Source organism: Mirounga angustirostris, unplaced genomic scaffold, assembly GCF_029215605.1.
Source record: "Mirounga angustirostris isolate CCGP_5_RB_7025 unplaced genomic scaffold, mMirAng1.0.hap1 SCAF_15, whole genome shotgun sequence".
In the NCBI taxonomy this organism is placed as follows: domain Eukaryota; kingdom Metazoa; phylum Chordata; class Mammalia; order Carnivora; family Phocidae; genus Mirounga; species Mirounga angustirostris.
The window spans coordinates 87430238-87446988 of NW_026991723.1; the positions used below are offsets into that span (position 1 = coordinate 87430238).

Genomic DNA, 16751 nt, shown 5'->3' on the forward strand with positions numbered 1-16751 from the left:
AAATAGCAGCCGCCGCAGCCCACGCCGCCCGGCCCCTCCCCCCCGCGAGCCCGTTGCCACGGAGACCGGCTCGAGCGAGGCTGCGCGGGCGGCCGCGGCCTCCTGCGCCCCGGCCCGCGCATGCGCCCCGGGGCCTGCCCCGCGCGGGCGTCGCGGCGGCACCAGCCGCAGCCCCGGCGCCGCCCGGACCCCAAAGCTGCTCGGCCGTACGCTAGGGTGCGAAAAGAAAAAAGAAAAAAAAAAGCAAAACTGTTTGTTGTACGCCTTTGGGAGGCAGCCCCGCCTTTGTTCCTGGCCGATTCGGCGGTTTCCCGGCGCTGGAAGCGGGAGCCGAGGCGGCAGGGACGCATCACTGAGCGTCCCCGATGTTTTCTGAGCGCTGGGCGCCGAGGGGAGCCCGGGCCTGCCTGCCGCCCTCTCTGAGCCTGACCTCCCCGTGGGGGTGGGGGACTTCTCCCAGGTGATGCCCAGGGGCCCCCCTCCTTTTCTTTTCGCGTGCCCTTCCCCAGGTTGTACCCGGCAGAGAGCACAGAGGGAGAAATGAAATCCCGCCAAACCCCAGGCTTCGTCTCGGTTTCCTGGTCGCCAGAAAACTATGAAACAGTCCCCCCCCCTCCCCCCCAAGGAAGTTGAGGGAAACCTAAATGTTTCATAAACAAAAGCACTCTCCGACAACTTGTTTACGCGAAAGCTGGCTGCAGCCGCGCACGTCTGAGGCTGGTGTGTGCATGCGTGTGTGTGCATGCGTGTGTGTGTGTGTGTGTGTGTATTGGGGCAGACACACGATCATCTCTGAGGCTGTTTGTGGAGGATTTTTTTCTTTCCAGACTTTGTTTGGTTTGTTTTTAATAAGGGTCAGAGGTCTGGGTTTCTGCGGGGAAGGGGGAAGGGTCATCTCAGATGGACAGGCCAGGGGATCCCAGGAGGACAGGTCACGGGGCCTGCGGAGCTGGGGCAGAGGCCATGAGCCAGAGCCTCCCCATCTGGCACCGCTCATCGAAGGCAGGGGGGTGTAAGTGGGCCCCTGGCCCTCGGGGCTGGTCCCCAGGGTATGGCCCGGACCGGGCCTGGGGCCAAGGGCTTTGGGACCTCTCTCCCCTGGGCAGGACAGCTGTCATTTTCCTGGCCCCTGCCGTGGTCACACTGGCCAAGAGGGAAGGCAAGCAGCGCAGCCCATGTCTCTGGGGTTTTCTCTAATGGAAACAGCGCGCTTTTGTTTTTGTACGGGGTGGACTCAGACTTGCAGCATCCAGGCTGACCAGATGGGAACGTAGGGAGCCAGTGTGTGAGGAAGGGGGACAGTGTGTGAGGAAGCTTCAGACCTCCTACTGCTCTCCTCTCCCCCTGCCCCCAGCCAGCCTGGTCCCCCCCCCCCAACGCTCCCTGCCTCCTGCTGGCTGAGGGGATCTGGCCACTCGGACTCCACAGAGCTAAGGAGAGATTGGGGGGCATGGGGTGATGTTCCTTCCTCCCTCCTCCCGCCCCCTTTCCACATGTGGGAGAGGGTCCTCGGCCCTGAAGGGGAAGCTTCTATCTGATGTCCAGAAGACTTCAGGTCCACCATGGCTGACTTGGCATCATAATTAGCCCTCTCCTTCTTTTAGGAGGAAATGAAGACACAGTTAGAAGCTGAGAGCAGTTGCTACAGTGAAGAGAAGACCCCACCTCTGCCCAAGGACAGTAGCTGGTGCCGAGAACCAGGGCTTCAGAACCAGAGTGTCCCGGTGATGAATCCCAGCTGGGGGCCCCCTGAAGCTTGAGCACCTGGATGATAGGGACAATGCAATGCCCACCTCCCACGTTGTGATCATTCCTCGAAGTGATGTATCAAAGCTCTTAGCAGCAGCTGGCATGGAGTAGGTACTCAGAACAGGGCAGCTGTTACTGGAGCTGGAAGGGGTTTACCACTCTCCCTGGCGTGACCTAGGGTTGCCACCTTGGAGGCCCGAGACTCTGGGCTTGGCTCTATCTCAGGGTAGGTCCATCTTTGTCACAGGCTCCGCCACCAACCCACAGTACAGCCCGAGGCAGGTCACTTACCTTCTTTGGGCCTCGGTTTTCCCCTCTGGTAAACGGGACACTAATCTCAACAACCACTGGTTGTGAATTACTCTGTGCCAGGCATTACACCGGGGTCTGTACATTTCCTTACCCAGTTTAGCCTTCAAAACAGCCCTCCTGAGGATGACCATGATATGTACCATGATGATCCTGATTTCACAGGTGAGAAGACAGGGCCTCAGACGGGTGAAGCCACTTGCGGAGGATCACAAGGCTGGAAGGTGGCACAGAACACAAGGTGGTCGAGTCCTGGACCGTCGTGCACCCCTGAAAACAGGCATTGTGTTTGTGTCACTGCTGCTCTTACTGTGTGTCCTCTGACCTTCTCCTGGCTCAGGCCACGACCCCCTCTGCATTTGCATCCTTGGGTTCAACCATTCTGGACTCTTCGGAAACTGGCAGGGACCCAGCTCCCTTAGTGAAAGATCTCAGGGGCACACGGGGGGGCTCGAGGAGAGCCAGGTGGGCCCCACGCAGTCTCCGCCACCAACCTGGCAGCCCCCCGACAGCTCTCCCATCCCCCTTGTCCCTTCCTGCCACTTATGCTGAAGGGTTGGGGTCCCTAACACACCCAGGTGGACGTGTGGCATCCAGATGGTGCAGTTAATTGCGCTGGAAACTGTAAATCTCTGTTATTATCCTAGCTCCCCCTCTGCTCTGCTGTGCTGTCACCTCAAGGCGCTGAGGGGGGTGGGCGACTGGAGATGGAAGAGGTCCCCTCCAGCCCCACCCACCCGGCCCAGGCTTTGTTCCTGCTCAGCAGCCAGGGAGGAAATTACCCAGTTGTGACGTCCAGTGCCTACGTCTGAATCCTGGCCCTGGCCCCTCCCGGCTGTATGGCTGTGTGACTTAATCTCCCTGTTATTCTCAGTTTGCTCATTCATAAATTAGGGAGGGTTACTGCACCTGCCTATCCCAAGAGGGTCAGGTGGCTGATGGGGTGCGTGTTCCGCCCTGCCTGGCTCCAGAGGGTCCTCGGGATGTTACTGGTTATAGCAAGCGTCTCCTCTGTGCTGAGTGATATAATGCGTTCGCTCAGTGAATTCTCAAACAAGCACATTATTAGCCCATTTTACACGTGAGGGAGCGGCAACTCAGAGAAGGCAAGTGAGCGGCCAAAGGCCACACAGCCAATTAGCAGAGGAACTAGGATTAAAGCAGGCAGACCTGTGTGGCCCTGAAGCCCTCGCTGTGACCTAGGTTCCTAGCCCCCTGCCCCCACTGGAGCCCCTCTGGGGCTCTAAACCAAGGTCTGCGGTGATAACATCATCAGCCCTGCCCAGGGCTGGCTTCTATAACCCAGGTCTGAAAGACACTGGGTTAATAGGTCCTTAATAAAGCCGGCAGAGGCGTCTATATCTTTCCGGGGCAGGGGCCAAGGGGCCAGGTGCGGCAGATGTGTCCTAATGAAAATGCTGGGGAGGGGGAGATCCTTGGGGTGACCTGCCTGCTCACATCTCAGAGTTCATCCTCTATTCCTCCCTGCCTGTGTCACTGGATGCCTCCCAGTGCAGGGGACAGTCACCCATCCATCCATCCATCCATCCATCCATCCATCCATCCACTCATTTACTCACTCATGTCCTCCTTCCCTTACATCCATCCATCCAGTGTTTATTGAGCACCCCTCTTGAGCCAAATCTTACCTTAGGTGCCTGGGGTCCCTCCCTCCAAGGGCTTCACATTCTAAAAAAGGCACTAAATAAACAACTAACTATGCATTCACAGGATACCGGGAGAGAGGACATCTTGGGGGCTCTGAGACTGGACTGTGCAGACCCACCTCAGCCAAGCTTTCTAGACGACCTCCCCTCCCGGCCGACGTGTACAAAGAAGGGGGTGCCCTGTGTTCTCCCCTGCGATTCTAAAATTTCAAGTAGGGTGAGGAAGCTCCTAATCAACCCACTGCCACCCTAGTCCCTGGGATCTGCCCTCGACACCCGTAATGTCCCCAGTTGAGACCCAGGTCCAGTCCAGCTGGCCCAGATGGTAAACAACAAGCTGAGATGGGGTCAGGGGCAGAGTGCTGGGCCAGGAGGCAGGGTCAGGTCCTGACTGTGTCACGCGGTGTGTGGCCCCGGGAACATGACCTCCCAGAGTGGTCCTTCAGCTCGGCTGAAATGCTTTGGAGGCCGCGGGAGACCTCAGCCACTGGGACATTACTCTTATTGTTATTGTCACGTTGTTACTACAGAGGAAGCAGGTTTAGAGTGACTGGCTTTGGCCGGTGCTGTTCATTCAGTGGCTACCATTTGCTCCTTCCCTCACTCAGCAAATGTTTATTCCTGTGACCTGCACCGTGTGCTGGGCCCCTGGCCAGGGACAAGATCAGACTAGATCTGAAGTCTGGGGAGAGTGGTGAACAGGTGTCACCTCGATCACCAGCTCTCAGTGGGTGAAAGCCGTATTGAGAAGCGTGTGTTGAGAAGGATTCCGAGGCTGCATCTGGGCTGAGAGAGTGCTGTGATCAATTAGTAATGTCTGCCACGAACACAGGAAGGGGAGCATCAGCCAAGGCTTTTGCCAGTCTTAACACGGAAGAACAGGAAGGACCTCAGACAGGAGACCCTCGTGACCGTGGCTGGCCTGCTACATGGACTTGGGTAAGTCATTGACCTACTGCCCGCCTCCACCACTCTGTGAGGCACAGAGGCTGACGTGGGACTCTGCATATTTAGCGGCAGAAGGAGCTACAGCAGGAGAGCCCAGACTTCCTGTTTTAACCCGGCCTGCTCTAGCCTTACGTGAGGACCAAATGTGATGTGCCCTGTGTGAAAACACACAGCGCTCAGTGAAACATATGGGGCGGGAACGATGAAAAACCAGGATCTTGGAGCTGTGGCAAGAACACAGGAATTCCGGGTCCCCAGCTGCTCTGCGGACCTTCCATGTCTGGGCCTCAGCTTCTCCATCTGTACAATGGGGTAGTTAGAGAATGGACATGCTGGGGGGGCTCCCACACCTGCTGTCTTGTGCTGCCTACAATGCTGAGGAAGCTGGAGGCTGAGAAAGGGGCACAGGGCTGCCACAGCACCCCACGGGGAGGCCACCTCTGCTGGCTTCGGAGGGTCGTTCAGCTTCACTGGGAGGTCACATCCCAGGCACACCCCCTGGATGCTATCCCAGAGCAAGGCAGGCAAGAGGGAAAAGAGTGGGCAACGTGGGGGCCCCAGGAAGGGCCAGAGGGGCTGAGCCCCCTGACTGGGGGCAGGGGGAGTCTGGGTTCTGTGGAGGCCCTGGAAGGGAGGGCCCCCACAGCCCAAGGGCTGGAACCTAGGGACAGTGGGCTGGGGCAGAAGACTCAGGCCAAACCTTGGTATTCAGCAAAGAGCAGAAGGAAAACAAGAACAGATCCAGGCTGGGGAACCTGGAATGGCCAGTGGACCCGGAAAACGGACGTGCCAAGTCTCCACGAGCCTGACTTAGGGGTTCAGGGCACTGAGACTGTGTTACCCACCTCCCTTAAAAAATTCTTCGTGGCTCTCGGTGCCCTTAAGAGGAAATCCAAAGCCCTTAGAGGCAGCACATGCTGCTGGGTCAGAGTTAGGAACCTGAGTCTGAGTACCAGCCTGGCCACTGTCAGCTGTGTGACCGCCAGCAGCTTACCTGACCTCTCTGGGCCTCAGTTCCTTATCCGTCAACGGGGATGATAACAGTAGCCATCTGATGCGCTCGTTGGCGGGTTCAGTGAGCCCTAGTGCCTGAGGCAGGCTTAGCATGGTGCTGGACACACCGTAAACTTTCAGTAGTGGGGTGGCTACTCTCATGATTACTTTTATTGCGTCTAAACTTGACAGAGCACGAGGCGGAAGGCCTTGAGCACTTGAACCCCAGTTGGCCGCTCCTATCTCATCAGCTCCACCCATATGACTGCGCTTGGACTATACCAGGCTGCTTTCTCCCCCTCCCCTGCAGAAAACCTTGTTCACTCGTGCCACAGGGCCTTTGCTCGTGCTACGCCCTCTGCCAGGAGTGCCCTCTGCTCTCCACGCTGCCTTCAGACCCTGGTCAATCATGGCTCTGGGAACCACCCTCCTGACAAGTCGCTTCCAGAGTTCTGTGCTCACAGAGCCAAGTGGCAGCTGTCCTGGTGTGGCATCCGTGTTTATCTTCTGTCTGATTCTCCTACTTCAGGGTGACTTCTCAGGCACAAGAGCCATGGCTGGTCCGTTTTCCTGTCCTCGGTGCCCAGACTGTGCCTGTCACACAGGTGCTCCTTAGAGTGGGCTGGATGTTCGGAGCCCTCCTTCCCCAAGCAGGGAGCGAGCACGGCAGACAGACGGCTCCCACTCCCGCTCGCCTTCCTTATCAAGGAGAAACAGGACGCCTCAGTGCTTCTCTGATGATTCCCGGGGGAGAAGCTTCTGTGAAATGCTGGGGTTTCTAAGTTAGAGCTCAGCGGGAGGGGGAGGCATGGGGGCTCCATGGAGGGTCAGAAGGGCCCCCCACCATCTGCTCCCCCCCAGCCCCCACACTTCTAGCCCCTCCCCTGCATACCTCCCCTGCCTTCTCCTCCTGGCCTGGGCAGAGTGTTGATCTTGGGGATCGGGTGAGGAACAGAGAGCAGGGGGTAGGTGGGCCACAGATTCCCAGATCCTATAGGAGCTGCTGGGGTCAGAGAGGATGTTCCTGGCATTGCCTTGTGAGCAGTCTGCAGTGTGGGGACAGCCAGAGTTGGTGGCTGGGCCCTTGTCCCCACTGCTCTCACTGTGTCCCTGTCGGGCTCGCTGTGAGGCAGCCAGGTGCCCCTGTCCCAGCAGAGGGACGGCTATTGCTACCGTCGGGCTGGATGCTCTGCTCCCAGCCATCTGCCCCAGACTGAGGGTCCCTGCAGGATGCTCCAGTTGAATAGAGTCCCAGGGAGTATTGAGTTCAGCCCTTTCATTTGGCAGTTGAGCAAGCTGAAGCCCCCTGCCCCCCGCCCCAGGGAAAGGGGCGTGTTTAAGGTCACGTGGTAAACCCAGTGTTCTTTTCTGTAGCTGGCTGCCCCCCAGGAGAGGAGAAGACCCATAGACCTTGGTTTTGACCTTGAGGAAATGGAAAAACTTGGACCTTAAAGACAGCAGATTACCGTGGCTAAGCTGTGGGCAGGCTGTGTGACCTCGGGCATGTTCTCTAACCTCTCTGAGCCTCATGCCCTGCTGAGGATTCCATGAGATCACAATTGTACCGTGCCGAGTAGACCTCCTGGCCTGCACCAAACTCTCAAGGAGCTTTCTTATGACGAGGGAGCAGGTGAGCCTCCCCTCGAACAAACACAACCGACGAACTGTGTTCTCATGTGGACATGGCAATGGCCCTTCCCTTTTTAAGCTGTGGTGAAATCCTCCATGTTGTAAAAGGAACCCTTGCAGGCTTATCTGGGTACAGGTGAGGAGACCAGGGGAACATCCTGCTCTGCTCCTAGAAGCTGTGACCACGGGAGAGGGACTTGGGGCTCTGGGCCTCAGCTTGCTCATCTGCAAAGTGGGGACACTGGCCCTTCCCCTCCCAGGGCCGCTGTGGGGCTCAGTGAAAGAACTTAAGGGCACAGGACCTGGTGACCACAAGCCTGGAACCCCATCTTTTTCACAAACTAAGGATGCCTGTTATGGAGAAAGTGCTCGCTTTTTGATTGTAGGGTTGGCCCAGGAGACTTGGTTTCTGTCCTAGGCTTCCTGGGAGAAATACAGTCTAGAGCTCCGGGGTTGAGCGAGCCTGGTTCCTTGGACCGGGAAGCCCTGCCCAGCAGCCCCTCCTGCCACAGCCTGGTCACTAATCACCACTGGGCCTGGCTTCCTCCCCACCCCCTGGAAGTGCGTGATCTGTGGCTCCTCCCACCCCCTCCCTGCAGGCGCTGCCTGGCTGCCCTTTTCTGAGGGGCTGGAGGGGGGCTGGGGGTGCACATTTTCCAGGCTCTTGTTCCCTGGCAGCTCCGAAAATTAATTGGCCTTTAATGTGGAATAGTATTTATTTTAATTAGCAGGAAATTGACTAATTTCTTAATAAGGGGCTTTATGGAAGCTCCGCATTTGGGCTGGGTGGTCCGTATGAGTTGGGGGGATTTGTTTGAGCGGGACTAGTGAGAGCCTGCTGGTGAGGAGCCCCCTGCCTGTGGGTTCAGTCAGGAGGTGGTGAGAGGAGAGGACTCTGGTCCAGGGGACCCACAGAAGCCCAGGTGACTTGGCTACAGGCCTGTCAGGGGTCTGACAGCCTTGAATTCTCCCTTTGATTTTGGTTTATTGGGGTCCTGGGAATAGATCACTGATCCCCAGGTATGGCTGTGCCTCTTGGCTTTCACAACACCCGCTCCCCATTTGAGGAACTGACAGAGTAAATCAGCAGGGATTTCTTAAAGGACCTTTTCTTTGGTCTGACGGCATCACTGAGGTCCCCCTAGCCTGTGTGGCACCCTGGTCATGATACCCCACTTTACAAATGTGGGAGCGGAGACTGAGAGGGGCGCTGTGTTTTGCCTCAGCCTCCCAGATAGTCCCCACTCACCCCCACCGCTACCCCGTGATGGCCCCGCGGGAGGCTGCCCTGACCTCCCTGGAGCTCGGGGGCCCCATCCAGCTCTGAAGCACCCTGCACCTTTCCTTCGGGGCCTATTGGCAGTGACAATGACCGTGTCCAGTGTGCTACCTGGACTGTCAGTCCCCTGAGGGCAGGTACTGAGTCTGTGTGCTCAGCTTCATACCCCAAAGCAGGCACGGGGTAGGTGCCCATTGTGTGTTAAGGGGAATGATGGAGTCAGAACCGAAAACAACCAGCCATGCCACCTAGTCAAGAACTGTGGCCGCCCCTCTGCGTTGCAGTGTCCTCATGACTTTATACCTCAAAGTCCTGATGGGGGGGACTCGCCCTCTCACCCTGACTGCCTAACTCACCCTCAGGGAGTGACCTTCCCCCCTTCTCATTTCCTAGGGGTCTGACTCAGGAGCACGCGTGCACACCCGGCCCATTTGGGTAAAGGGGAGGAGGAGGCTTATTCCCTCACCAGCCTGGATCCAGAAGGGGCTGGGCTGGGTGGTCTCCCAGCGGCTCAGCCTCTGAGCACCAGGGGGGCCGAGCTGCCCACTGCTGTCAGATCTGGTGGCCTCGCTGAAGGGCTCTCTAGGGATCTGCTCCAGCCACTAGCTGGGGAGAATGAAGCCATGACCTCCCTGTCCCCTCCCAGGAAATCCATCCCCATGTCTCCTACTGGCCCAGGCCCCACTGAGCTGCTCAGTCCAGAGACATCCCTGGGTTCCTCAGCCCCTCTGCCTGGACTCGGACCCACGAGGTTCCCCACTGATTTCTTTAAACCCATTTACACAGTGCCTTCTCTGAACCAGGAATTGTTCTAAGTACGTTAGAGATATTTATCCTCAGTATGAAGTAGGTGCCATCGTGTCCCCATTTTACAGACAGGGAAACTGAGGCACAGAGGACACGTGACCGACCCACTTCCCCTCAGGCTCTCGCTGCCGCCTTCTGGGGTGATGAAGTTAGTTTCTGCAGGCTTCTTGGGTGTCTTCTGTGTCCCACTCGCCAGGCTGCATCCAGCCCGCGCGCCTTTGTGCGCACAGGTTCCCTCCCCCACCCCGCCTGATGCTGGCAGGAGGGATGGCGGGGGCAGACGGTGGCACAGCGGTCCCTGGCACGCTAGAGGCAGCAAGCACGGGGCCCCTGGCACCCGCCACACCTGGCCTTGATTTGGATCGGCCGCGTGCAGCTGTGTGGTCCTGGGCACATGACTTCACATCTCTTCACCAGCCTCCTGAGAATGGGGAGCAAAGCTATTGTTCCAAAGGTTGTAACAAGAAATAAACAAGCAGACCTGTGTCAAGGGCCCAGCATGGTGGCCAGGAGCAATTTGGGATGAATAAAGTTCATATTCTCTCCTTCTCCTCCCCAACTTGTCCTTCGAAGCTCAGTTTTCCCAGAAGCCTTTGCCCCCTTTCCAAGGCAGAGTCCCCAGTGACAGGTGTCCCCAGAGCAATTTCTGTCTGTGTCACTCAGCCTGGTGCCTGGTCATGTGCACTCTGGCCCCTGGGCCCTCGGCGCCCCGGGGGCAGAGGGGAGCCCAGGCCAGAGGAAGGCAGGGACTCTGCTGGGAATAGAGCCGGCATTCTGCGCTCATTCACTGGTGAGAATTGAGCACACTAAAGCACCTACTGTGTGCCAGACACTGAGAATGAGACAGCCTCCAGGAACGCCCCCCATGGGGCTGGGGGAGAGGCAGACAAGGGAACTGGCCACCTAGACTCGGGGGTCATCGGGGCTGGGATCAGCGGAGGTGGGGGGCTGACCCAGCTGGAGAGTCAGGAGGCTTCGGGAAGAAGTGACATCCAAACTGAGGCTGGTGGCTGGAGGGAGGCATGTGAGTGGGGTGCATTCCAGGCAGAGGGGGTGTGAGGCAAGCGTGGCCCTCAGGAGACGATGTGGGTCATGGTCATGGTCATGAGTCCCTCTGGGTGCCGGTGCTGACAAAGGTGAACAAAAAAAGCTGGTCCTTGATGCTCCCCCACCCCATTACATCCCAGTGCTGGATGGAGAAGAGCAAACATCAACCAAGTAATCAAATAAATAAACGAGATCATCACAGAGAGGAAGAGTGAGTGAAGCCACTGAACTGGGGAGGTGGGGAGAGGAAGATACAGTGGCAGCCCGGAGCTGGGACTTTCTCCCAGGGTTGGTGGGAGCCGCGGAGGCTGGAGCAGAGAGCTGCATGAATGGAGAGCCTTTTCCACGACTCCTAGCGCCAGATGCAGTAGGAGGAAAGACCCAAGGCAGGGCTGATGGAGTATCCAGGCAAGGGATGGTGGCTTGGGTCAGGCTGGCGGCCATGAGACTGAGAGAAGAGAAGAGGGTGGATCTGAGAATGCTCTAGGAGGTGAAGGGACAGGTGTGAGGATTATAGCTGGGAGGGTTGGGGATGAGGCTGACCCCGGATTTCTAGACCAGGCCTTGGGGTGACAACGATGCCATTTGCTGGCATGGAGAGCCTAGGGACATTGATGAGCTCAGCTTGAGCTTGTCCAGGATCAGGTGCAGGAGACAATCTTCGAGGGAAGCATCCAAGACCAGGGCGGAGGCGGAGCCTGCAGCCGTGGGGGTGGTTGGGGGAGCAGCCCGAGGGTCCTGCCAGATTCTGCCTTTCTCAAAGGAAAATTTATGTCATTCATCCCTTCTAGTGTTTCTGACTCATCCCAGAGCGTCTGCAACATAAAACATTCTAGAATCTTGAAGACTTTTCCTCTGGGTTTTCCGAGTCCTTCAAAGTGCCCTTCCTTGCTCACACATTCCTTCCATTGGGACGCATGGGTCAAAGGCTCCGATTCAGGAAGGAGAGAGGCTGTTTTCTCCTGATCCAGTTGGAAGCAATGCTTGGGGTAGAGAATGTGGGGTCTTGAGTCATGGTCCTCATGGGTGGAGGGCTGCAGGGGGGTCTCTGGTTATTCTCTTTGAGGGGCATTCCTTACTTCCTTGGGGTGGGAGCTCTGGGTCTGTTTGGCCCTATCACTGGGGCTGGGCAGGGACCCAGCTGGGCTCTGTCGCGTGATGGAGAGAGGGATGTGTGTGTGTGTGTGTGTGTGTGTGAGAGAGAGAGAGAGAGAGACAGAGAGAAAGAGAGAGAGACAGAGCGCCCGCCTGAAACCTAATTGTCCGCTGTCTAATCCGTCAGCCCGAGGACAGCTTGTCAGCCCCTCCCAGGCAGGCTGATAAATGCCGACCGAGCCCCCCTGCACCAGAGCTGCCTTAATTGGTATCAGGACGTGTCTGGACTCCATCCTCCCGGCCCCTGCCTTCCTCCCCTCCTGCTGCAGCCTCCAGCCCGCAGTCCTCCACCCCCAACAGGGCTCGCCTGCTGCCACAGCCCCAGGAGGAGGGTGTGAGGCCAGTAACAGCATTTATGTGGCACCTACTGTGTGCCCAGCCTGTGCTGACAAACCCTCTGGCCGCCCTCATGCAGCCCTGCGAGCTGGGGCTCACTCTCCTTCCTGTCTGCACCCGCAGGACCTGTTTCTCGAGCCCTCTGCGTGCCTGCCCACCCCCCACCCCGAGGCTGGGTGTTGGGGACCCACAACAGGTGAGATAGACAAGGATGCCTGCCCCCAGTGAGGAAGGGGCTTATTCCCGGACAACTGGCCTGGTAGGGCTTGCCCATTTTAGGACGTTCAGAGAGGTTCGGCAACCTGCCCAAGATCACACAGCTAGAAAAGGAGGCAGAGAGAGGCAGGTTGCCTTCAAAACAATCAATCACATGACTAGGTCATGATCTCGGGGTCCTGGGATGGGGCCCCACATGGAGCTCCCTGCTCAGCAGGGAGCCTGCTTCTCCCTCTCCCTCTGCTGCTCCCCCTGCTTGTGCGTACTCTCACTCTCTCTCTCTCTCTCTTTCTTGCTCCCTCTGTCTCTCAAATAAATAAATAAAATCCTTAAAAAACAAAGCAATCACACGGCTGATTCTCAATGTCGTGTGAGTCTGAATCACTGGGGGTTTGAGTTAGAAACTCAAACGCCTCCCCCTGAGATTCTGGATGCGGATCTGGTGCCCTGAGAATCTGCATGGACACGAAGCCCTCCAGTGAGTAGGCCACTCGGGACCTGGACGAAGATTGGTTTTCCGTTCCCCACGCTGATAGAAAATCAGGAAGGAGGAAGCCTGTGGGACAGAGGTGACGTTCCCCTCACTCATTCAACCAGCACTTACTGAGCAATTCCCTGGTGCCAGGCCTTGTTCTGGATGCTGGCAGGACTGGCCACATGCTTTGCAGGGCCCTATGCAAAAGAAAAATTAGGGCTCCCTTGTCCAAAATGTGTTAAGAATTTGAAGACGGTGACCACAGACCACGAAACCAAGCTGGGGCCCTGAGTCACTGGCTCTCCCATGAAGCCAGCCCTGGTGCTGGGGGATGGGGCAGGGACAGCCAAACCAATGAGCCTGAGCCCTGATCTTGACCTGGCCCCCCATCCCTTAGCTGGGATCCTGAAATTAATAAAGGGTCTGAACACCTAAAGTTCTTTTGTAGGATGATGGTAAATTCATTTGGAGGCAAAACCTGACCTCACCTGACAGGAAGGTATGTATCGTTTTATTTATTCCCCTTGATGTGAACATTTGTACATTTCTTTTTTTTTAAATATTTTATTTATTTATTTGAGAGAGACAGAGATAGTGAGAGAGAGCTCGAGCAGGAAGGAGGGGGAGAAGCAGACACCCCGCGGAGCAGGGAGCCCGATGCGGGGCTCGATCCCAGGACCTTGGGATCATGACCTGAGCCGAAGGCAGAGGCTTAACCATCTGAGCCACCCAGGCGCCCCACATTTGTACATTTCATTGCAGAGTTATCAATGGATATGATTGTGGAGGCTGCCCAGGCTCTGCCAGGGTGGTACCTAATATTTACTATATGCACCATATTACTCCACTAAAGGGAACCACTGGGAGTTTCCTGACACCTCTGGCCCCAGGGTTTAGGAAAAGAGATTTGGATTCACACAAGACCTGTATGGACACCCCGTACAGGATGATCGCCATGGACGCCAATGTTTTTGAGATATAACTGACATACAACATCATGCTAGTTTCAGGTATACAACATAATGATCTGCTATTTGTATATATTCCATGTTTTTCTGCATCATCGAAAGATGAGGATCTGGCAATGACCCCAGTCCCTGCCTTGCCTGTTCCTTGGGTGGTGGACAGCGGCTTTGTGCTAGAAAGGGTGCTCACTGATGAGACCCAGGGAGATGTGAGGTCAAGCAACAGAGCAGTTTTCTGTTTTTCTTTTCTTTCCTTTTATTTTTAAAAGATTTTATTTTTAAGCAATCTCTACACCCAACGTGGGGCTCAAACTTAGAACCCCAAGATCAAGAGTTGCACTCTCTACCGACTGAGCCAGGCAGGCGCCCCCACAGAGCAGTTTTCTTAAAAAGAGAAGAGAAAAGAGCTTTATTGATTATACATGTAATGTGTACTCATCATCACCAGAAAATTAATACAAAAGAAGAAAGTAGCAACAACCTGAAATCTACCCCCTCCACAGTGACTACTATTGGCGTTTCTGTGGCTACCCTGCCTTCCAGATTTTTCTAGAGATATCCTTTCCCCCCCAAGAAAGCTGGGTTTCACCACCCAGTATTTTGCAACCTGCATTTTCCCCATCACTGAACAGTATGCAGTGGCCATCTTCCCACGTCTGAGTCATGGCTTTTCAGGGAGACAGGGAAACGGTAAACATAACCCGGTAATGGTAACCAGTTCAAACAACCCCCTTGTTGTACACTGCTTGTTCCAGTGTTTTCATTAATGGGTACCTTCCCACAATGGCATCCTTGTGCACACACTGGCCTGTCTCCTTAGGTCAGATCCGTAGATGGGGAACCCTTGGGTCCACGCAGGGTGGGGACATCCCTCACGTTGTAGACGCTGTGATTGCCAACACCATAGTCCCTGCCCCCGCTCGTCTCTTCCAAAGAACCATTCTCTGCTTATCAGGAAGAGGGGCCCATCCAGGCCAGTTAGAGGGTCCTGCTAGAGCAGAGCCCCCAAGCCCTGCAGGGAAGGCAGGAAGCCAGGAGGGGTACCTCATCAGCACTTTGGCCATCTTTACATGGCCCCTCTCCTGGGGCCTCCCCCCTGCCTCCACTCACCATCCCCAGCCCCCATGGAGGCCCACTGGCTGCCACCCTCAGCAGGCCCTCTGGTTCTCTCTTCTCAGACGAGGGTAAAGGCTGGACCCCAGGCCCCCACAAACCCTAATCACTTGAGCTGTCTCCTGATTTGCATGTCCTTAAGGCGCCTTGATTAATAGCCCTTCCTAGGATCTTCTCTGCTCCAACCACGAGGGCTCTGATTGCAAAGTGGCCTCAACTCCTTTAAAAATAAGACCAATCCTCCCTAATGCAAGGGGAGCCCATGCTTCCCCGAACAGTAAGAGATCTGGAGGCGTCTCTCAGAAGCCCCGTGGACACGGACACGTTGGAACATTCTGGAAGGAATCAGGCCATTTCTCTACCCCGGCAGGCCAAAGCCTTTTCTCGGCACTGACGTGAGCTCTCACGGCAGATGTTGGGAGTGGACGTCACCTGCCCCGTTACAGAAAGGAGTGGAAGCTCAGGAAGGGCAAGCTACTTGCTCACGGTCCCCCAGCCAGGGAGGGATTTGAACTCAACACTGTCTGATGCCAGCCAGACCTAAGTTGACACTCTTCGCCGCCTTGTTAGAAGCTGGCCGGGCCAGGGGCTGGGGCTGGAAGAAGCAGACACATTTAGCGAGGTGGCTGTAACGCTCGGTCCTGATGAAGCCAGGCCTCGCCCCGAGAAGAGAACCAAATACCCCCTTGCTGTACACCCCTTGTTACGTTTTCATATCAGGGGGGGCGGGGGTGCCGGGTCGTGCTGCAACAGTCGTGGGACCTTCCCGGCATGATGCAGGGTCCCGTGGGCACAGTGGTCCCCACGCCTTTCCTGTTCCCCAGGCGAATCCTCGCGGGCATTCTGGTCCGCACCACGTGTGTGAGCCCAGAACACAGCCCCGGGATTCCACTCGCTCTCTGTGGCCTGGAACGCTCTCCCGGGGTGAGTGCGGGCAGGATGGTCCCTGGGGCGGCAGGGCACGGAGACCTGGCTCCTTTCTGCCCTGCCCTGCCCTTGGCCGCCGAGCCTCTCCCTCTCCTGCAGTTCTCCCTCCTCGCTGGTGCTGAGTGGCAGGAACTGCAAGGTTTAAAATGCTGTGAGTGTAGCACCCTCTGCTCCTTTTATCTCCTTGGTTGAGCAGTTTCTCAACCCACTGCCTCCACCATCACTCTCCCCCGGGGGTCCTCTCTCTCCTGCTGGCTGGGTCGGCAGGGTCTCCCGAGCCTTTGGCAGGGCCCCTGGGAGTGGGGTCCTGGACGCTAGGAGGGCCTGCTCTCTCTGGCCATCTCGGGGTTTGCTGGGCTGAGTGTGGCTGTCCCTGGCAGGGACCTGCCAGGCCACTGGGCCTTGGAGCAGGTGCGCACACATGGTCCACTGACCTCAGCTGGGAACATGGTGTGCTCAGGGCTGCACCTTCCTGGGGAGCTGTAACAAGCTATTCCCACTCCTTTGGAGACACCTCCACGGGGCGGAGAGCGGGCAGCTGGAAGCACAGCGTGGGGCTGGGAATGTTCTCCAGTGCCAGGCCCTTGGGGCCCGAAGTGCAGGCACCCGGAAGGGTGGCCCCTGGCCCATCCGTCCCTACTGTTGCTACTGGCTCCGAGCAGGGGCAGCCTCTCCTCTCTGCTTTTCTTCTCCCAGCTGAGCCTGGGTGCACGAGTGAGTTGAGGGATTCTTGGGCACATCCCCAAAGCTTTTGGGTCTCAGGGACCAACACAATTTCCAAAGCAAACTTGGAGGATTGATGGGGTGATGCCAGTTTTAAATTTTGCTAGGGAAGGGTGTTAATGAGAACAGACAAAACAAAGAAACACATGCATTGAAAATCCCATCATCGGGGCGCCCGGCTGGCTCATTCGGTAGAGCACATGACTCTCGATCTTGGGGTCGTGGGTGCAAGCCTCACGTTGGGTGTAGAGATTATAAATAGATAAACTTTTAAGAAATCACATGAAATGAAATAAATTATATTTTAAAACCCCAGAAGTATGAAGGACATAATCTTAGAATGAAGGAACGTCCTCCTTCTAAGGGGCATTGGGAGACTTCACAAATGTTTCTTACGCTTTAAGACCTGGGAC

The 16751-nt window shown here is 56.5% G+C and overlaps 1 long non-coding RNA gene across 1 annotated transcript; it reads left to right on the forward strand.

Annotated features, from left to right (window-relative positions):
* Nucleotides 1-76: 76 nt before the first annotated feature.
* On the forward strand, nt 77-12393 carry LOC135362632 (uncharacterized). Its single transcript, XR_010407546.1, has 6 exons — nt 77-460; nt 1605-1856; nt 2224-2299; nt 3790-4664; nt 7041-11417; nt 11711-12393. It is a non-coding gene; the product is annotated as an uncharacterized LOC135362632 (long non-coding RNA).
* The last annotated feature ends 4358 nt before the right edge of the window (nt 12394-16751 follow it).